Genomic DNA, 24,014 nt, shown 5'->3' on the forward strand with positions numbered 1-24,014 from the left:
AAAATGTGTCAATCTCCCTTAATTATAAAACTGAAAACTATTTTTTTATCTTACTTTAATATTCTTATAAAAAAAAAAATTGTAGGAATGATTTCTTATAGTAGTAAAAATTAAAATAAAATTTGACATAAATTAAAGCACCATATGCTAAGAAAATAACCTACTCTGTCAAAATAAGACTAATATTAATTTGGGATTATTGCCATACTTTTTTTTTAATCACAACATTAACCCTTTACTTCTATAATAAAGGGTTTAAAATATTTCCATCCTATTCCACACTTCATTTCAAAAAAACGTATCGTACGTCGATAAATTAAAAAAAAAAGTCTATATGCTGAAATCTTAAGAACTAAAAGAATCTTAAAGAATTCTATTTTATTGCCCAGAATAAATAAAAAAAATTCAGTATATTCCCGTTTAATAATCCGAGCAAAACTTTCCAAGATAATCGAATAACTTTTGTCGACGTTCATTGAAATAAGGTAACAACAAAAATAATATACTAAGAACACGTACAAATTTACTTAAAACAAATTTCATAACTGAAACTTTCAAAGATTTGAATTTTGTAATTTAATGGATTGAAACAGAAAACTAAAATACAGATAGGTTAGCATTAAAATAAATAAAATGGCGAAAAATATTTGAGGAACAATTTTAAATTGGATTTATAATTTTAATTAAACTTTTAGAAGTATACTGTAAAACAGAAAGAACGTTTAATATTTTACGAGAAATAGAGAGAAAGAAAATTTATTTATAATTTGTTTAATAATAAAGAATTTAAAACAGTAGAAAATAAGAAAAGACAAACTATAACAAATAAAAAGAAAAGGAAAAAGATATAACTTGACTTTTTAATTTATACTACGAAAAACAACAAAGAAGAAAAAATATGAAGCTGGAGTTAACAGTTCAGGCGTAAAATAAAAATGTTAAGATTCGCCGATGATAAAGTTATTTCGCTAAAACTAAGAATGAATTTATAAAACTAAAAAGTAATTTAATTTATAGATTCATGACAGAGGAGGAAACTTTATTTGAAAGTCGACATGAATAAAACAAAGGTAATGAATCTATATAAAACCCGAGGATAAATGAAGGTTCAAATATTAAGCGAGTAAAATATACAAGAAGTTGCAGAATTTTATAGCTGGATGAATTAAAGACGATATCAATGTAAACTCGTGACAATCTAAGTGTATTTTACAATAAGGGTAACAACGAAAGACGGGAAAAGCTGTCTACGGTACACTATTTCTCTATACAACTCTCGACTAAACTAAGTGAACTGGTGTCTATCGACGAAGATTCCCGGTAGCGTGCACCTCAGTTCTCTGGCTCTGCGGTATCTCATCTCGCCAGCTAGCACAACGAAGAGTAAGAATTCCGTAAGCGCATTCAGTTTATTAAGACCCCAAAAGAAGAGAGATACACTACACATCACGCCAAAATCTTATTATTTTTTTTTTATACGTACATTACTTTTTACTTACAATTTAAGTAGCGCAAGTTTTTTTGATTATTTATTCTATTTTATTTATAATATTGTAAACATTTTTTACAGATTTAAAACAATAAAAACAAAAACGAATCGGTACACTCGTTTAAATACCAAAAACAGCACTCGAAAATTTTGACACGGATATTCTCTTATTTACTGAAATGATTTGCAATCAAATAATGTAAAACATTTCCTATCATCCGAAAAAGATTCGGGGTATAAACTATAATTAATCTGATGTACCCGTAATCTCTTATCTTTTTCATAGGTTCGTTTATGGTAAACCGTAGAGAAATACTTTCTTTTGGTCCCATCATATTTTTAACTACTCAAAGACACTTTAAGATAACATTAATTTAGAAAACACAAAAAAAATTAAATAAAAAAATCGGATAGTAATCGTAAAAATTATAGAAAGAAACGATAACCAAAAAACTAGCAAAGAAAGCAGACTTAAACTATCAAAGAAATGAGTATTCGAGCATAACAGAATGTGCTGCGACGTCAAGGCACTGGTGTTTCCCTAGTCTAACAGACGGTTACTGCTGGAATCCAGTATACGAAAATACAGTAGTCTTGTACAGTCTCAAATCGACATCTCAGGAACGGTCGACCTGAGACTGTACAAGATAACGCTTCATTTATATCAATCCTGAAATTGAACAGAAAAAAAAAGAATATGAAAACCAACCCACCGGGTTGGTCTAGTGATGAACTCGTTATCGCAAATCAGCTGATTTCGAGGTCGAGAGTTTTAAAGTTCAAATCCTAGTAAAGGCAGTTACTTTTATAGGGATTTGAATACTAGATGGTGGATACCGGTCTTTGGTGGTTGGGTTTCAATTAACCACACGACTCAGGAATGGTCGGCCTGAGACTGTACAAGACTAAACTTCTTTTATATTCATAGAAATAATACTTTACGGTCGTTCCGGAGGCTAAAACAGAAAAAAGAGAGTATAACAAAACCGATGTACCGGTGTCTTCATCTATTGTTACTTTAAGTTGATATGAAATGTTATTTTGTAGCGCTAAGCTGACACGCTTAATTATTTACGTTTTTTCGCGGGTCGAAATTATATGTAGATCATCGATCAGTTCGCCGTCTCCTGAAAATACAGTTAATGACTAACCTGGAATCCATAAATATATTATAAAGAACATGTCGGTGAAGGGGTAAAACCTAAAAGCTTGGTTATTTTTTTGACGTTTGGGTGAGGGCGCTGAAAATGATGACATTGATTTTGAGTCATTTAATGCAATTTAATAAACATGGAACAGCGGCCAAGTAAACGTCGTGCTTTCTGTGTTGAATCGTTTTAAAAAACGGTACTCCATGACAAATATACGGAATTCATTTGTCGATCGGTTCAATATTGCCACGTAATGAGCGGATACCGCCTCCGTTTATGCGATTAAAAAGCTGGAGGAAACCGGATTCAAATTAAATTTAAAACATAAAGGAGAAGCAAAAAGCGTTAAAATGCCAGAAAAAATTTACAGAGTACGAACTACTACAACATGCAGTTAAGAACGTTCTGCAATTAAACGTGCGTTAATAATGTCGAATATCAGCGAATCCACCGATAGACAAAGACGTAACTTTTTACCCCTATTAATATTCAAATAGTTTAAAAATTGGAAAATCTTGACTCAGTCGCGCCCATATATTTTTGTCAACAAATGTTAGAGCGTTTGAACAGCGATGAAAACTTCAGCGATATGTTTAACTCAAACGAATCTCTATTTCACCCGAACTAAATAAGCAGATTTGTCGATAACGGAACGTTGAAAACTCATTTCAGTTATATGAGAGACCGTTGCACAATCCAAAGGTCACAGTGTAATGTGCACCTCCGTCATCTGGCATTATTGGACCGTTCTGTTTAAAAAACGATGGAAAAAACGCTACAATCGTTACTGTAGCGCTTTTCACAGGAGCGGTCGAATTATTTTTGAGGCGAGAATTCGCTCGATTTCCACAAATCATGTGATTCCAGCAAAACGGTGGTATAAGTCGTACTACTCGTTACTCAAACTATAAGGAAACTCCGAAACGTATCGTATCCAAAAACGGGGACATTTTTTAGCCGGGTAATCGCCTGATTTTTGTCCGCAAGCGACTTTTTTCTTCATGTTTGCTCAAAAAGCAAGGTGTATGTCGAGCGACCGCAAACGTTAGCGGAATTAAAATAAAAAATTCAAGAAAACGCATTACATCGGCCATATTACGACAAAAAGTTCATAATGCTGCATTAATACTGCTAGAGTGCGTAGATCGTAATGGTGCCCGCCTGTCAATCGTTACATTTAAGAAGTAAAACGGCATGTTGTCTTACTTTACAGAAAACTGTATAAACAGTCACGTTAAAATAAAAACATATTTAAATACAGGAATTTTAAATCTCAATGACACGACACGCCTTTTATATTCGCTAAGAACAGAGTTTAGGAATCGGATGGATACTAAGCAAGAGAGATTCTTTATCTTTATTTTCGAACCGACGCGACCTCTCCAAAATATTTAGGATTCAACTATACGAGTCTACGAAGGTTGTATACGTTACAAAATGGCGTGTTAGTTAAATAAACTGAAATATGCTAGAACGTTTAAGTTTTCAAATGATTACTACAATTATATTAGGTTTATTTAACATTATACGTACTGCTGTTAATATCTTTCACGCCTTTACCTCCATTTCCCTATATAGTAATCGAATATGTCATAATAAATCATTATTATTAATGTTATGGTACTTAGTATTTCTCAAGACAGGCGTAAAAAACCGTATAACTAATTTATGTTTAATAGACTTTCAATTAGGTCGTACTTTAAACAGCACTCCATTAGTACACCCAGAAAATTAATTGAATTATTATTATTCAATTACTCCGTTCCAAAATCCAACTTAAACGCAGAATTTGATGAATGTACCGTTAAAAACTGTATTAAATAAGTTTTACTGAAATTTACGGTTATATCATTAACCCGAAATTACATTTCAAGCGACGGAAGCTGTTGGGAAACGATGTGTCACAGAATCCGTATCGGTGGCCAAAAACAACAGAATCGACACATATCATCCGAATATCGTGTAACCACACCCACAAAACGCTCGACAAATTTATATTGTGGGTGGGATAAAATGCATCGATCAGATCATATAATACACCTCCGATTACTACAGGTCGATCCGTTCCGGATAAAAAAGTTGAAGACATAACATCTTTTCAAATCCGTAACGAAAAATCTGTCCTCTCCCATTTGGTAACTATAATTCTAATCGTACGGCATTTCTCTATTTAACCAGATCAAACAGAAAGTCAGATAATCTTACAGGCGTTGGATATACCGAAGAAAATAGTCGAATTATCCAATGAATATACGTCACATAAAAAATGCTTATCGCTTTGTGTGAAAATAATTAAAATGGCAAGAGAAACCCGGTATGGTATATACGTGCAAATTGTAACGCTTACCTGCATTGGAAACAAGGAAAACAGGAAAGACAAGAAAATGAAAACAAATATAGGATTTGAAATGAGGTTTTACAGAATAAAGCTGAAACGTTGACGAGTACAAAATGAAAAGGTTTTTCAGTAACGAATAAGAAAAAATCACGGATAAAAACTCACAAAAACGAATCTGTGTGTTTTATTTTAGATATCAGTTAATTGGGTTAAACGAACATAATTACAGAAAGTAAAAAGTGAAAAATAAAAATGTTTTGAGTAAATACAACATATTTACAAACGAAGTTGTTAAATGTCGAGGTTAAGAGATAACAAAACGGAATGAAATCGTATCGACACGACTAAAAAAAATTCAACGATTCTGGGAAAACTGTTGATTTTACGAGTAACATATCAGAGAACTTATCTTATCCGTAATATATAGCAGAGTAACTAAGTAAGAATATATTATTTATAAGTAGCTAGAACTTACAGTGAATATAAATAACACAAGAGGGATTAATGATATATGATGTTTTGTTCGGTCTATTTTCGCCGAGTCACTCCGCTTGATAGATAACGATTTACTTACGAGTAAACATCAAAATAACATTTTCAACGTAATAATTTACAGAATTTTAAGAATAAAATTTGTACGCCTAACTGTGTTACGGGGAAAATGTATTACTTCTACAGTAAAATATCACTAATATATAAAATAATTTATCCTTTCCGTTGCCGAGTACTTATTTTACGTAATAAACCCCACGAGAAGGATCTGTCTAGACGACAAACTGGCATCGACAGTATTTGGCCGATCAGTAATTCATTTAAAAATTCTGAACCGGTTTTCGCAGGGAATTTCTGGACGAAAAGAAGTTTTTTCATTCGAGCATATTCAGAAGCGGTTTCATGCCAAACCGTCGATAAGCGATTCGCCGCACTTTTCATAGTACAAATGGCTGGATCTCAGACGGATTACAGGCGGGACGGGGGTCCGCGGAACCGAGCTATCCCACAACCACAATCCATCCATCCATTTTTTGTATCCTCCATCTGTTCGTCCCGATTTCAATTCCGGGGTATAGGACGGATCACGTTCAATGGAGCCGTGCTGAGAACGCTGTAACTTGTAGAAATTTTAGTCTAATTCGATAGGAAGGAGGAACATGTAGATCCAGACGTCACGATAACGGACGAAGTACCACCGATAGGATAAAGTAGAAATAATAGTTCATCCTATAATAAAAATACACGATAAGGCATTACAAGTGCATTATACTATCGTTTGGTGTCGGATGCCAGGTAAGAGTATTTACAATAATGAACGGTCTATTCTAAACAGGAATTCGACAAATAAAAATTTCATTAAAATATTAATTATACGAGAATGTAGATACGACCAAACTAACGAACAAATTTAATGTCGATTACCGAAATTACAAGTCAACTTTAAGATATGTTTTAAAACCTGAAAATTACGCGATTCAATTAAGCCTCTCAGTAACTGTATAAAATAATGGATTTACCCGATTTAACGAAGGTACGATGAAAGAAACCGATATTACAGTCCGCTTTAAGATAATAAATACAAAATCTGAAGACGATTAGCCTTACGTCCGGCTTCGCTTGAGTCTCTTAATGGAATAACCGTCTTATTCCAATTTTCCTGATAAAACAGATTAGGCATTTAAACAGTGTCCGTTGGAATATTTTTTCAAGAACTTTCGTTAACGATCAAATATGTCGAAAAATAAAATCTTTTCCGTTACGCATCAATCGTCTGATTTGACGCTACTCTCTTGCGGGAAGTATAATCCGTTCCGTAGAGGAGACATTATTGCACTCCTTCCGGTGAAGTCTGTCTCTGTTTCGTGGACCCTCAGGAGATTCTCTCGCTATATGTTCTTTTCCCATACCGTCGATTCCCTTCCGTCCCGACGATGTTAAGTAGGTTTACGAAATAAGCAGATTTACATCACGACAATGCCGGCACTCTTTAAAACTGCCGTCTTGTGCTGTCGGTCGGGAGCGGTTTTTCAAAAGATCATCAGGGGATTCGCGTTTCCTATCCGGTGGTTGTACAACAAAATCTCCGAAATATAACCGAGATATTTATCAAGTAAAAACCCAGAATTCTTCCTACTACAAAGCAACATACATATTGACATGATGTCGGCCACAAAGCCGATTTCTACATGTGCCTCCTTTGGTATGTATAATAACAAATAGCCGCAAACAAATATTGTCTTCTTAAAAAAAAATATAATACTTCACCACAAAATAGTACTACAAATTTGATTTTACTTAAAATATTTTTGGGAAAAAAAATTATATATATAAAAAAAATTCTGATCAAAAAGGCCTGATATATTTTTAAAATGTTAAATAGGAATCATGATTAATACAAATCCACCAAGTTATTCAATGACATAAAGGTGTAATGGCTGGACAAACACCTTAAAAAAAAACAAAAAAAAAAAAAAAAAAAAAACATCCTTTAAAATTAGGTCTACATAAATAAGCCATAGCATATTGTAAAATATAAAAAAGGTCACACAAGTATCGAACTAGAATTAAATAGCAACAAGCATAAAATAAATAAGAATAACCTACTTATAATCTGTTTAAATAAATACAAACACACACACACAAATACACACAATACATGATTAATTTTATATAAACCGTAACAATCTCATGACCCTTTCGTTAGAAATCAAATAACGAGTAAGATAAAAGACGCAGAATAACGACAAGAAATACAACGAACATGTATATTTAAATAATGACATCGCGTGATAAAAAACACAAAAATCTATACTTAAAAAAATAATTATGTATACATAACACTAAACATTACAATAAAATTGAAAGTTAAATTTATTTATAAAATATTATCAACTAGCGACTGAAATCGGCTTCAGAATAAAATAAAATAAATTGTAGCATAAAATAACACCGCAAGATTCATAATCTTATAACTTGCCTTTTAAAAAAATTCAGATTTACTGGATCAACGTACACATCTACATATAGTATAAAAACGAAGCCTACCTTAAATGCGGTTGTTGTCAATCCAAACATTTTAAATTTAAATGTACCACTCCCTTTTGCGATCACAGTACAAATCGGAGGACCGTGCCGAATCGTCTTTTACCATTCTTAAAGTAATAAATAAGAAACTAAAACCGGAATAACGAATGAAAAAGCCTATACGTTTTTACATAAATGTATTAAAATTCGTTCCAATTTGTATATTCTTAAAAATTTACAAAAAAAAAGTTGCTGAAAAACAAAATGTTTACCTTTTTTCCATAAAATGTATTCAAGATGCATTATAACATTAAAAAACTACATAAAATAAAATTAGTAATTATATCCTCATCCGGAGGTCCCGGGTTCGAATCCCGGTAAGGCATGGAATTTTCACACGCTACAAAAATTATCATACATCATCATGTTATAACCTCAAAAATATAGCTTTCGAAGGTAATAAGAATTAAAAAACCCATTCTACGTCTAATAAATCGTATCGTATAAATTTAGATCCACGGTTGGAAAAGAAAAACCCTAATTAAACAGAAAAACCGTATTTTACAAAGATCAATAAAATTCCCGTGTACTCATTTCATCACCGTACTGAATGGATACAGTCATCGTTCAACGGATAAAGTATTCGGACGCTGTATCCATTCGCTGAATAAATACATCGAAGAGCAGGGAGAAGAGTGTCGCTGTACGCTCTTTACCCCCAGAATAAAAACAACCTCTTCCTTCTGGTATACATACAGCTATTACAGTCTGCAAGTATTTATATCGTTATATTTCCACCGATACGGGATGTACCAGATGGCAAAGCCGAACGGCAAATCGGAGGTTTGATGAACTAAACATTCTTATATGTATCCTATTACCTATTACACCGTGCAACGAGAGTCTACGATAAAAGTCAATACGATGATCCTCAACCCTGATAGATAAAGTAGAACTATCTAACCTAGAAACTTTTATCTTAAAATTATACGTATCTTTTTTTCACTGTAATAGCTCGACGTGATGCAACGCCGATTTACTGTCCCGCGACAGAATGATTCATCCTCGCTAGCGATGCATCCGCCTCTCCATCTGATAATCTTTTCTGCTAAACATTCCAGAACGGAATTTATTGTCGAGATGTCTTTCGATTCTATTCTCTGCTTAACAATTTTATTGTTATTTTCAGAAGTACCACTTATTATAATAATATACGACATAAACTTTTATATATTCTATTTTTGAATGAAGGTGCACTTTATTATAATTTATTTTAAAATCGATCTATTAGAAATAATCTACAGAATAGCAAGTTACAAACAATTTATTAATCGATTCGATTAATTAAATAAATCGACAATTTATGTCGTGGTATATAAATCGACTTTAAATGACAAATAAAAATATTTATTGTAATAATTCCGATAACGTGTGGTGTATAGTAACGGTCAAGACACAACTTAATATTTACATAAAAGAATAGAAGAAAAATTGTACAGCTATTTCAAAAAATAACGTTTTCTAGCAAATATATATATTCATATAATAATAGTGATGGCTTTAAAGAGATGAAGTTTCAGAACAAAGCACACGTCAGGGACAAAGAAACTTCAAAATAAAGAGAACCCCTGTTCAAGTTTTCGACACGTAATCGAGTTTTAGTAAACGGCAAACGGGCGGTATGTTACTAGCGCATTAGTCACCGCGGGTTCAACTCGATCGACTCGACTTTGCCAAGTTCGAGTCGATCGTATACTACTTAGGCGTGAATACCGTCCGACAAACAAGCGATACACGAAAATAATATTCGCCGACAGGAAAAATAACTCAAGAGAAACCGTCATTTGCAGGACGACCGTCAGCGTCTGACGAGACCGCTAAATCTTATGAAAAAATTATTTACATAGCCCGAAAAAAACAGCGCTTAAGTGTTCTGTAGGCAATCCGTAAACAACTATTCACCCCGTATTAAAAAAAAAACGATTACGCTTTAAGAGTTATGAAATAGGGAAAAACATTATCCAAAGGAATAACCTTTTCTTTAAAACTTTTTTATTGTAATAATAGTTAAAACTTGAGCGGTACAAATAAACGACCGGGATGATATATATTTGAAAAAATAAGTATTAAAAATAACCTCAGGGGTGAGGAAAACATAGTATATAAAAATCAATCATTACAAAGTACGACTATAATCTGCTACAGCGGAATGCTGCTTTTATAACGACAATTCGCTAGATAATCGATCTCTTGCGAGAGTTGCTGTACATCACCGGCTTTGATGTAAACATTTCATCGTAATTTTATTTACAGGTATCAATACATCCCTGACTTTTCTCCATTTATTTACAGACCTAAAAAAATCAGATGTGGACACCATATGACTTCCTTGTACGCCTATTAAATTACATATACGCATTGTTTGCTGCACTTCATTCAAACTTAATCATTTGAAAGCGAGATACGATCTTCCAATTCTTTAATACAGTGGAGAGTTACACGATTGTAAAAATATTAGTTTTTATTAAGATCATATATTTATACAATTATTAATTCAACAATCTTTTTGAAATATTAGGATAGAGTAAAAGTCCCTTTATAACTTTCAATTAATGGAAGTGTTATATCAATCACTATGTAAGGTACATTTCATAAGAAAGCAACCTATTGTAACGGTTACCATGATTCGACTTACGGAAAATTTCGTTATATCTTCGCGTTTCACATCCCCCAAACCCCAAAACCACCGTCATTTCAAATGTATGTGTTTTATATATATATATATTATATATATATATATATATATATATATAAATTTCACTTTCTTGACGCGATAACTGCCGTAATTTTGCGCCGAATTTCAGAATCCTACGGCTAATCGTTTTTGAGTTATGCGAGATACGTACTTACAGACGTCACGCCGAAACTAGTCAAAATAGATTCAGCGATGTGAAAATGGATATTTCCGTTGAAATTTGAAAACCGAACTTTTTCGCGATCACAATACTTCCTTTACTTCGTACAATGAAGTAAAACGTCCGCAACTGGCGAGTATAATTAAGAAAAAACTACCCAATGTTTTTTGGAATCTTTTTAGATGTTTCGTACGAGCTTTAATTTCAAGTTAAGTTAAAACGTTGTAAAAATACTTTACTTTAGTTTCTTTGAAGAAATATCTCCGTAACGAAATGAAATTACAGAAAAATAACAGAAATAAAATAAGATGGACTACCGTTATTTTTTTACCCTAATTATTAAAGCTCAAAAGTTATCGGGTATATTACGGCGAGGCTGTACGATCAGAGAGCCTGTAAATAAACGATATAAATACACCAACTAATCCTTCCCACAATTTCATACAAAAATCGTGAAATAATAATTCATAATTTATAGGATAATTATATACGCTCTATTATATAAATAGATACATGTATGCACTACTATTAATCAAAACTAAACATAACCGAGTAAACGTAAATAAATTAACATTCCAAATAAATTTAAACTAATCTGTCATTAACAGGCGTCTATTTTCAAGATAGACGATTAATATATAATTGACATTCGAATCGCATATGGCACACGACCGGTTATAGTTAGTAGTGATGACGAGAAAATGTAAATTATGTTCGAGGTTAAGAGACCAGAAAACTACGAAAGGAAAATTACCGTGCATTCATTAACCTACAAACTTGTCGCTTTTATATTATTTATAAAAATAATTATAAATATAATCATCATTACATTATTTATAAAAGGATTTAATAACAACTTTAAAACGGTTTATTGTATTATTTATTATCAGTAAAATTATTGATAAACGTTTATTTAAAGCGCCGTTTTTTGTAAAAGGGTCTTACAATCTAAATAATTTTCGTAAAACAATTTTTTTTTTTAAATATTTAATTAGTAAACACACGCTAAAATATTTACTTTTATTTAATTTGCTCTTTTATATGCGATTAAATTTTCAAGAATCTAGAGACTTTATTTCAAGCTCTACACTCTATACAATTTAGAAAAATTTTTTTTTTTTTACTTAATCGTGATTGCAAAATTATTGTGAAAAAACAGTCAGGGCGATTTTGTTGAAATTTGGCGTATTGCTTTATAATATAAAGTTCTTTGAGGGAAAACCTGAAGGATGTACGTAAGTACCCGAAAAAAATTTCCAAAAAATCTGTTTTTTTTTTTAATTTTTTTGACAGTTACTGCTATTTTTGCATCAATAATAACGTATTTTCAATTTGCAACCGATGATATTGTGTGTAAAATTTAATAACAAAAATCTTTTCTCTCTCAATCTTTTCTCTAAAATGAACAGTGGCCGATTCATCTAGGTAAATAGGAGAAAAATTGATATATTTGCGTTTTTTTAAATTTTGTTTAAAAAACATTTACACCTTTTTCAACTGTCGCATAACGAAAGAATCATTTCTGATGATATTCCGGAGACATTACAGCAAAAATTAGCGATCGTATTGAAAAAGTCCAACCCAAAACAAATACCGTCTGGACTACTACTGCTCGTATATTCGTTTTTAATTAAAAATAATTTTAATTTAAAATCGATAAATTGATTTATACGGATTCGAATCTTATTTATAATTTTTTTTTCAACAATTTTAATATGAAAACAAATTTTGTAAAATTAAAAAGTTGCCCATCTCCCGCCTGCGGAAGAGGCCGCAGAGCCTCGCGATGGGTGCATGGCAGCTGGAATGGCACACCACAATTAAGGGAAGATCCTTGTATAAATTTATACAGTATGTGGGGCGATGGTATGCCTCAAGTTAGTTTTTAAGGGCTGCGGTTGCCCAGGTGCTCACCAACCGTGTTAATTTAAACCGATATCTCTTTCGGTTCCGCCTGGCACCTGATGATCTGTGCGTCTGCGGGGAGGTCCAATAAAATGAACACCTGATGTTTGACTGCTTACTGCTTTGACTGATGTTTGACTTAGGGGGGGGGGGCGGAGACCGGGCCACCCTGGAACTTAAAAGTTAAGGGGAAAATCGGCCACCACAAACGGCTAGTCAATGTGGCGAGAGCCGCATTGTCGGACCGTGTGAGAGTCCCTTGATGCGGTTGCTTTGTTCAACCGACATCAGAAATTTATCTAAGGGAAAAGACTTCTACCGCACTGCTGCGGGTAGATAAACTAGAGATATGGCTGACCACTAGTCAATTAAGAGTCCGAGCGCTTTAATATGGTCGACAGGTATTTGCTGGCATTCAACGAGACAGGCGTGGCAGCGAATTACTGTCTAGATGAAATAAATTTTAATTTATGGATGTCATATACATTTTTAGTAGTTGACGGGATGCGCCTACCCGTTTTAGCAAATGCATGACAAGTGAGCGGTTGGGTCACGTAAGCCGGTGGTGTATGGTACCGCGCTTAGTCCGCTCACGCTGTTAGGTAAGTTCTAGGAGCTATTTAGGATACAGGTCGCTAACCGTTCGAGGCGCAGTTGCAGTTTGTGGCACAGACATTCGGTCTTATGCTTTAGGGCGACCGAATGGGGTGTTGGCGGGAGAAATGCCAACCAAGCCGATTATGAATTACTGATCGTTATCTTATGGATTTATTATTAAAATTTATTGCCGTGAATTTCACGGACAATTTTTTTTGTCGATAGATATATCATTTCATTCACTTCATACCATATTTTTCCTTTTTTAATAAAACTAGTATAATGAGCTTTACGAATCGAAGATTGGTGATGTAATATTGCACTTATTACTTTGTGTGTAACCTTCGGTTTATATCGTTAATTCGATTTTACCAAAAGAATTTATTTCTGTTTTATTTATTCCTTTTTTTAATAAAAGTAGTATAATCTCTTGTAAACTAATTTTTAATTTTTTTTTTTTTAATAACTGATGGGGATTAAAAAAATTGTTTCTTCTTCAATATTAAAACAAGTTGTAGTATATATTCTTTTAAATTTTATTTTTCAAGTACACTATCAAGATTTTTTTTTATGCTACCTAGTACTATCAAGTACTGCTACCTAGCGGCGCGATTGATAAAGGTACATTAAAAAATGAATAAAATGATATAATCGATCTCGCGGTTCATTAAATGGGGGAAAAAAACGTTGTCTAACAAAATTCAAGATATTTTTTGAAAGTATTCTTTACTACTAATCTAATTGAACTAAAATATAATGTTTTCACGCTTATTTTTTCCTCATTTTCATTTCACCGTTACGTTAAGTCATGTTTAGAACTGTAAACGTAGTTGGTTGACTTCGTCGCCTTTTACCGACGGATTTCTAACGAACTCCGTGAATTTTAATACGTTTTTTAAGGTACGCATTTAAAAAATTCCTTTCGGCACGCCGGAAGGCGGAGGTAGATTTCACCGGATAAAAAAGATTTCCACATTAAAAGGAAGAAAAACTTTAAATTTAATCAATACGACAATGGTTGCGTGTGAAAAAAATTTAAATTCCAAAACATTTTGGTCATCCCTTGCCGTAAGAGTTGGTCATATCTAAAATTGTTTCAGACAAAAGTTTTAGGTAATGTTTAGAGGCGTAACGACCACTTTAAACCGATTCGATTTTGGTCGTTATATTTTATGTATCACTTTGATTGGCGCAAAGTTACGGTAGTTATCGTGTCCACAAGAATGTGAAATGTATATATATATAAAAACGTTTGAACTGACGGTGGTTTTGGGATCTTGGGTGGTGAAACGATAAGATATGCCGAAATGTTTTATAAATCGAGTCCATGATACCTATTACAATAAGTAGCTTTCTAATGAAATCTACCTAAAACACTAGAATGTCCAAAACCATAATGAAATAAACTATTTTGTAATTTGGAGGGTTTTACCGTTTACAACCCCTTACAACTGGACAATTCATTCGCTTTGAAAAATACATATTTTACATAAAAATAAAAACAAATAATTTATTTTTAACTATGAAAGATCATTTACTGATTTTGAATAAAAGTCCATTTAAAACCATGACTTCGTTTATATTAAACATCGGAGCTTTTAATTATTAAATATCACGTCATTATTTTCAAGTTATTTAAATAAAAAGTGATGCGTTAATATTAAAGCGTAAACTGCCCTATTCTAATCGTATTAAATTTAAACTTGTTTTTCATATTATTATTTATTATAATCGTTTCATTTACACGTGTATTATTCATATTTATTTTTTTTTTTTTATATGATATGCACTTTTATAATTACGTTCTATTAAATGAAATGTTTTATCTCTTTAATTTTTAAATAGATAATTTCATTTTTAAGTAGTAAATGGTAATAATATTTTTTTATTACTTTAAACCGGAACACTAATTTATAATTATATTTTGTAATATGTCGACATTATAATATAAAAAATAAATATATATATATATATATATATAACCTTTTACTTCAATGTTATTATTTTTTATCTGTTTAGCCTTCTGAACTACCGTAAGGTATTACTTCAGAGGATGAATGAGGATGATATGTATGAATGAAAATGAAGTGGAATCTTGTACAGTCTGAGGTTGACCATTACTGAGATGTGTGGTCATTGAATCCCAACCACCAAAAAACACTGCTATCCAATATTTAGTATCCAAATCCGTAAAAAGGTAATTATTGTCAGCTAGAATTTGAATCTTACAACTCCCGACTTCGAAATCAGCTGATTTGCAATGACGAGTTAACCGCTAAACCAAACCTGTGGGTTACCAATTAAGGCTGCCACCTTCAAGATCTGCGAAATTACCTTCATGATCAAGGACCAATTAACAATAAAAATAATTTGGGACCACTTAAAATAATTAACCGTTATTTATAAATTTTGATTTTTACATCCTTGTACGAAGTAACGGAAGTATTGTGATCGCGAAAAATTTCGGTTGTTGGATTTCAACGGAAACTTCCATTTGACCATCCTTGAATCCATTTTGACTATTTTCGGGGTGACGTCTGTACATACGTATGTGCGTATATAACTCGCATAACTCAAAAACGATTAGGCGTGGAATGTTGAAATTTTGGATTTAGGACTGTCGTAACATCTTACTGTACACCTCCCCTTTTGATTGCAATCGATTTGACTGAAAGTGTGAAAAAAAGCCCAAAATCCAAAACATCTGGAATTTGGAGTTTTTTTTAACTGCAGTAATAAGCTCTCATTAAGAGATTTTCAATGATATATCATAATTGGTACTTATTTCATTGGTTCCAGAGTTATAGCCAAATAAAATTGTAATTAATGAAATATTTGGTTCTTACAAGGGGAAGGTACATCGGTTCGAATCAGACTTCATTTCCTTTATTTTTAAAATGAAAAGAACATAAAATTTTATTTCAATAATAACTTCTGAGTTTTTCATTTTTTTATTTTTTTTATTGTTATTAAATTATTATTTATTGTAAAACTGTTTTTTCAATCAGAGGTTAATAATTATTAATAAATCAATATAATTAAATTTAAAAAAAAAAATTCATCGTTGCTAGGTAGTGGATAAAAAATATTACCACCTTAAAGTTAAGAAAAACTTCAAATTTACTTAATACGTCAACGGTTGCATGTGAAAAAAGTTTCACGTGTTCAGCATAGACAAGCCCCATCTTACAATACCAGCAGCAGTTTGGTCATCCCTTATAATAACGGTTGGTTATATAAAAAATTGTTTCAGAAAGAAGTTTTAGGTAATGTTTAGTGGACTAACGACCACTTGAAACCGATTTGATACTGTGCCTATTAAGGGAGGTAAGGTTTTTTGTCTTCAAAACCCCATTTTTCCACCCCCTGGGCCAATGATTTGTTGTATCAAAAAGCTTTACTTAGAAAGTTTTAGAACCTTATCCAAAGAATAATAAGAACTTTAATTGAATTCGATATTTTACTTAATAAAAACGTTATAGCGATATTTTGTTTTTTGTGTTTTTTTTTGTTGGTTTTGGTTTTAGTCATCCCTTGCCGTAACAGTTGGTATATCAAAGACAAAAGTTTTAGGTAATGTTTAGAGGATTAATGACCACTTTAAACCGATGCAGTGCTGTGTCTATTAAGGGAGATATGATTTTTTTTCCTTCAAACTCCATTTTTCCACACCCTCAGGCAACGGTTGATGATATCAAAAAACTTTACTTACATACGTTTTAGACCCTTATCCAAAAAGTCGTAGGAACTTTAAACGAATTCAATATTTTACTTAATAAGAAAGTTATAACGATATTTTGTTTTTTTTTCGAAAAGGGCATCCCATTTGCACCCCCACAGTCCGATTTTGGCCGTTAACGAACTCGACCGAGAATTTGGGTTGTTATATTTTATTTATCAATTTGAAAGTGATTGGTGCAAAATTACGGCAGTTATAGTGCCCACAACAAAGTGAAATAGATTATTTATATATATATATATATATATATATACACTAGCTCTACCCGCCACGCTTCGCTATGGCACATTGTGGTTGCATGGATGAGAAATGAGAAACAAAACAAAGCATACGTTTCATAGAAGTTTAATTTTGCAATACTTGTGGATATAAAATATTTTTTGTTTTTCCACTGTCTGCCTAGATATAAAGGCTATCTGGTTTGCCGACTTGGGAACACGCAACATACAGTTGCCCATGTGAGAAGCAATCCGCATCTAAATCTAAACTACACAATTCTAAAGATTGACCTTGAGCTTTATCGATTGTGATTGCAAATGCCAATCGAATAGGGAATTGCAATCTTTTAAATTAAAATGGTGTCTCGGTCGGGATAATGGGTATTCGAGGAATGAGGCCATCTTCACCTTTGAAAGGCTCCGTTAAAATCGTCGCTTCCACTACGTTATTCATCAATTTCTTAACTGCAAGTCGCGTGCCGTTGCAGAGTTTTGGCTGATTAATATTCCGCAACAGGATAATTGTCATTTTTTGATCAAACCGTTGCTAGAATCAATCTAATGAGGAATGTTTTCCCAGTTCCTCCTGCCGCATCCAAGAAGAAGGTCCCCCAACTCCGTCATTTATCATTTGCATTATTCGATCATAAATGCCTTTCTGTTCACGCGTTAATTTGGGAATGTTTGATCGGACATATGACTGAAGATCACCAATGTTGTAAATCTGTTCATAGCGTAAATCCACATCAAATGAAGCAATCGCAGCTCGGGTGGGTGCTGGCATTCCCGATTGATTTAGAACTTTATTTGCAATAGCTAAGCACTTGTCTTCAATATTTATCAATGCTTCGTTGTAAATGCCTTCTGTAAATTCCATGGTCATATTGGTATTTTCTAGGCGTACTCTATCCAAAATATCCTCAGCCATATGCGATCGATATCTTTCCCATAACTCTGTGGGAGATGAAGGGAAGCAAGCGGTCAATATAATTGCGAATAATGCGCGAATTTGGTTTGGATGTGCAGTGTTGCACGCGTCATTAATACACATATCCCACTGTTGGTCGTTTTCTAATAAATTCAGAGCTTGGTGAAAGGCGCAGCTCAATCACGACACGATCACACAAAAGTACCTCGATTAAAGTGAATATTTAATTCAGATTGTATAATAATCTGAATCAGATGAAGTGGATACTTTTTTTTTTGTTAATAAACAATGTAATTGGGAACAAGGTTTGTTTCACATGTGACTGCGGTTGTCGTTAGCTAGTATGGCGAGTGTTCCTCTCGCTTCCGGCAGATGGCGCGGTCACTGGTACACAGCTGACCGTTAAAAAAAACAGTTTTGTCGCGGTCCCGGGTATGTGACTGATGCGAAAAATAGATAAAAACAATCTTTGATGCGGGTTATATATCGTGCTAAAATTTGAGCTCAATCGGTGTAGAACATTCTGAATTTTTGAAGCGTACACAAACGAACTTAACATTTTTATATATAAAGATTTGTGGGCTGCGAAAAAAAGCCCTTAAGTCGTGCGAAAAAACACATCATTTTAAATGCTTACAAAAGCAGAGTAATGCTTACAAATTACAGAATAATCAAACGGCGTTGATTTCAGATGTTAATAAACTGCTAACGTAAGTAGAAGTTGTGCTGCTTCAGTGTACAACGTGATTCTTGAGTATGAATCTACTAATGAATTACGGTCTCCAAAGAAAACGCCGCAGGTCAATTGAGAAAAAGGTGAGATTTTGATAAAAACGCGATTCGTAAAAAAATTACACGAATTTGAATTATTTAGAAGTAGTTTAGCGGTGTATTATGTCCTTTCGAAGAGAATTCGGTTATTGTCTTCGACAACGCGCTTCTTATCATTAAACGAAAAGAATTCCAGCCGTGTTATAGAAAAACAATGATATCAAAATGTGGCTTAGTTCAAAAGGAATAATTTTTGAAGAGCTTTAAGTTAATGCTCAATCATTGCAAAGGGTTTCGCGTATTAAAAGTAATTATAGTCCGTATAAAATTGGTTTGGCACACAACGCTATATTGGTAAGTCGTGTTTTTATTCGGCTCTTAACGAATATGTTTGCCGGCCTCATCATTGCCGTTATCATCATCTGAAGCAATGCTTCAGATGATGATAACGGTGCTTTCGGAGGTTAGAAAAAACAAAAAAAAAACTAATACTTAGTTGTGTCGTTTCAGTGTTATTATTTGTGAATTTTGTTCTTTGCTTTTACATAGCAAAGAACGCTAATGACCAAAAAACGATTGTTTGGTCATATATATATGTAAAAAAGTAACCTAACAAAGGATTTTTTGGTCATTATGTAGGGATATTATTTTCTGTGTATTTGGTTATTTCGACTTTTTTTGTTTGCATAGTCTTAAGTCTATCTGGGCTATAAGAAAGTTGGGTGTTTTAATTTATTTCCTGTAAGTCATCCTTCTTGGTGGCTTTTCTTTTTGTTGTGGGGTTTTTTTTTTTAATAAAATACAGATGTTTTAGCTGTTAAATATAATTTAAAGAAATTTGGTCGTTGTGTTTGACAGCGGCCATCTTGCATTGATCTGATTGGTTTTCCTTTTTACATTTCCAAATTAAAAATGTACAAATTAAAAATAGATAGATAGATTTATTAAAAATAGATGAAAACAATCTTTGATGCGGGTTATATATCGTGCTAAAATTTGAGCTCAATCGGTGCAGACATTTTGAGTTTTTGAAGCCGTACACAAACGAACTTAACATTTTTATATATAAATATTTTTAATATTAAAATTAAAATATTAATATTTTTAATATTTTTATATATAAATGTATACGTAAACTTTTCAACTGACGGTGGTTTTGGGGCCTGAGGGATGTGAAACGAGAAGATATGTCGGAATTTTCCGGAAGTTGATAATGGTACCCATTACAATCAATAGGTTACTTTCGTATGAAATCTAAACCTGCAAAAAAATAAAGCAGCTCTATGTAAAAAAACAACCCGTTCAGAAAAAAAAGACGTAAAATAATAAGCGAAGTGTAGAAAAACAGTCTAATTAAAGAGTAAGACTTTCGGAATGTGGAATGTATTATTCTTTTTACTCTCGAATTTTCCAAATATTTTCCCGTGAATGTCGGAATGACATCATGCTATTTTATCATTACGCAACAAGAAATCGATGACAATGAAGATACAAAACAATCTTCGAACTTACGATTAAAAGTAGACTGCATATTTTTACTTCCTTGTACAAAGTAAAGGAAGTATTATGATCTCGAAAAAAACTCAAAAACGATTAACCGTAGGATGTTGAAATTTTGGATTTAAGACTGCTTTAACATCTAATTGCGCACCTCCCCTTTAGATTGCAATGAAATGAACCAAAAAAGCCCAAAATCCAAACCTTTTTAGATTTTCGACTTTTTCTTAACTGCAGTAATAAACCCTCATCGAGAGCTTTTAACATTGGTTCCACAGTTGTAGCTAAATAAAATTTTAATCAATGAAATATTTGGAATCATCGGGGAAGGCACATCGGTTCGAATCAGACTTCATCTCTTTTATTTCTAATTTTTTTTATTTTTTTATTTAAATGTATTGATTTGTTGCTAATTATTAATCTCTCATTGTAAACAACTTTTTACGATGAATAATAATTCAATAAAAAAATTAAAAAAAACGAAAAAATATCTGAAGTTTTTAATGAAATAAAATTTTATGTACTTTTCGTTTTAAAAAAATGTGTAAACGTAATTTATAGGCGTACACGGAAGTCAAGTGTTGACCACATCAGACTTTTTTTTAATTCTTCACTTCATTTCCTCTAAAAAATAAAATAAACCAAAATCGTCCAGTAAGGAGTGAACGTAGATGGAGAAAAAATTGTTATTAAGTCGAATTCAGTATCTGTTACTTTTCTGGCATCCTTTGTACGCATATTAAATTAATTTACACATTTTTTTTTTTTAAATGAAAAATACATAAAATTTTATTTCATTATTAACGTCTGATTTTTTTTTTCATCGTAAATTTTTTTTTACAATGAAGGTTAATAATTATTAATAAGTACATATATTTAAATAAAAAAATGTTAAAAAAAGAAGGCTGATTCGGATCGATTAAGATTTTATTACGCTATAACTGTGGAACCAATGTTGAAAAGCTCTCGATGAGGGCTTATTACTGCAATTAAAAAAACGTCTAAAATCCAAACTTTTTTTTATTTTAGGTTTTTTGGACACTTTTGGTTTAGTCGATTGCAATCAAAAGGGGAGGTGCACAACTAGATGTTACAACAATCCTAAAAACCAAAATTTCAACATCCTACGGCTAATCGTTTTTGAGTTAAGCGTGATACATATGTACATACAGACGACAAGCCGAAACTATTAAAAATGGATTCAGGAGTGGTCAAAATGAATATTTCCGTTGAAATATGAAAACCGAAATTTTTCGCGATCACAATATAAATAACGCTTTACTCGTACAAGGAAGTAATAATTTTAAAGAAAATTTAGGTGACTACATCAAGATAAAAATCATTGCCGAAATAGTTTTTTTATCTGCGCCAACAGCTAATCTCAGTAAGTAACAATATCCTACGTCTGGCTTACAAAGTAACGTGAGAAGTGACCCGGTTTATGTTACTAATACGCTAAAACATTGTTAACTCGAAACTGAAAATAGGTTTTTTTCTAGTTTTTAAATCTATTAAAAAATTAGCCGAAAGATTTTGACGAGATTGGATATCCATCTACCAACTTTGAAAATAAGTATTACGATAAAACATTACAACACGTCATATAAATTTTCTTTTTCTTTATTATTGTATAACCCGCTCGCAAATTTTAGTTGAACATTTTTTTAAATTTCATCGTGATAATAAAGTAAATTCAAATACATATTCTCGATAATACGTATAGTAAATTACAGGCTCTTCGTTTACGAGCTTTCCTGAGCAAGTGTAAATTATAAGTAATTAATCGAGTGAAAGTTGTGCACACCATTAGTAGTAGTTTTCGATCAAAAGATTTTCTTACAGAAGCCTATTACAAAAATCTATATCTATATCTACCTATCTATCTATATATATATAAAATTATATATGTACACATATTTAATTACTTATCGCTAATAGTTTTAATTCATTTAAATAAATTAACATAAATAAGAGGAATTAAGACTGGTTTTCTTACGGCTCAATTCATACATTTAACTTTACACCGGTCTTTGTAATCTTCAGAATATGTTTACCGGATAGATAATTAAAATAATAATAGGCTTAATCCGACCGCGTACTTAGAAAATAATATCCATCGGCACTGAAGTTTATCGAATAAATACGATTTAAAAACTTAAATTAATACACTTATATCGTAATTACTGTAATCATCCGTTAACCATAAACAGAACATATCACTTACACGGAGCTGCTATTCTGAATCGTACAAGATTAATGACAAACATTACTGCGTCGATATATATCAGAAAGCTGGTCTCCAACAGTTTATAATTTCAAATTTCCTCATCTTATGACTTATTTTTCACATCTTTTAAAGATGAAATTCCGTAATACATATGTTTACATTTATAAAAAGTTTTGATTTTGAAAATTTTCCATTATATAATCCAGAAACATCCAATTTTAAAATTTTAGTTTTTATCTAAAAACCTTACTTAATTTTATTAATAAAGGTTTTTTTAGTTCTTAAAACAAGTTACAAATGACTACTGAAAACTTCCATGGAAGGAACCATGAGTTGTCTCGCCACAATTCCGGTTTCTTTTTTTGGTTTTTTTTCACGTAACCGTTGTAAAACGCCTTGGGGGATGAGGATGAGGAAATACGACCACTACCGATTTTTTACAGCTATTATAAAGATTTTAAACTCTTTATGGGAAAGATATATTATGCAGCGCACTAAATACAATAAAATCAGCCATTTTACAACGATTAACTTGTTATGATTAATACAATGATTAATTACAATGATTAATGTTATGAATTGACATTAAAAAAATGATTTTTTATTACAACTAATAAAAAAAAATAGTACACAAATGGTTTTACTTATATCCATACACATTACAAATATATATATATATATATTTGCAATGTAATTAAATGGAGATGAACCTTTTCTTTCAATAGTAAAAGAAAATAAACTTATAGCTACTTCCTTTTCTTTCGGCGCGCTATTGCTAAGTTGGGCAATTAACAACTTATATGACGGCGAATCGTGTTAATAATCTAACCTTATTTTATGTTTACCATAAAATAAAAAAGTTTTTTAAAACGCAAAACGATTTTTACTTCCTTGTACGAAGTAAAGGAAGTATTGTGATCGCGAAAAATTTCGGTTTCCTGATTTCATCGGAAATAGCCATTTTGACTAGTTTCGGCGTGACGTCTGTACGTACGTATGTATCTCGCATACCTCAAAAACGATTAGCAGAATGTTGAAATTTTGGGATTTAGGACGTAACATCATCTAGTTGCAAAAAACCTTCCCTTTTGATTGAGATCAATTTGATCAAAAGTGCCCAAAATCCAAAAAAAAATTGGATTTTGGAATTTTTCTTAACTGCAGTAATAAGCCCTCATTGAGAGCTTTTCAACGATATATCATTAGTGGTATATCATATAT

At 32.1% G+C, this 24,014-nt stretch overlaps 1 protein-coding gene across 3 annotated transcripts in view; it reads right to left on the bottom strand.

Moving 5' to 3' along the window:
- LOC142326338 (putative E3 ubiquitin-protein ligase RNF144A) overlaps positions 1 to 24,014 on the bottom strand; it is a 416,013-nt gene that overhangs the window by 289,911 nt on the left and 102,088 nt on the right. Inside the window, exon 1 of one of the 3 annotated variants that reach the window (XM_075368755.1) lies at positions 20,219 to 20,296. The exons of the other annotated variants lie outside the window; for them this stretch is intronic. The gene's annotated coding sequence lies outside the window, so the exon portion shown is untranslated. Of the gene's footprint in view, positions 1 to 20,218; positions 20,297 to 24,014 lie in introns of those variants that run through there. 3 annotated transcript variants of the gene reach the window in all.

This window comes from Lycorma delicatula, chromosome 6 (assembly GCF_047948215.1).
Source record: "Lycorma delicatula isolate Av1 chromosome 6, ASM4794821v1, whole genome shotgun sequence".
Lineage (NCBI taxonomy): Eukaryota > Metazoa > Arthropoda > Insecta > Hemiptera > Fulgoridae > Lycorma > Lycorma delicatula.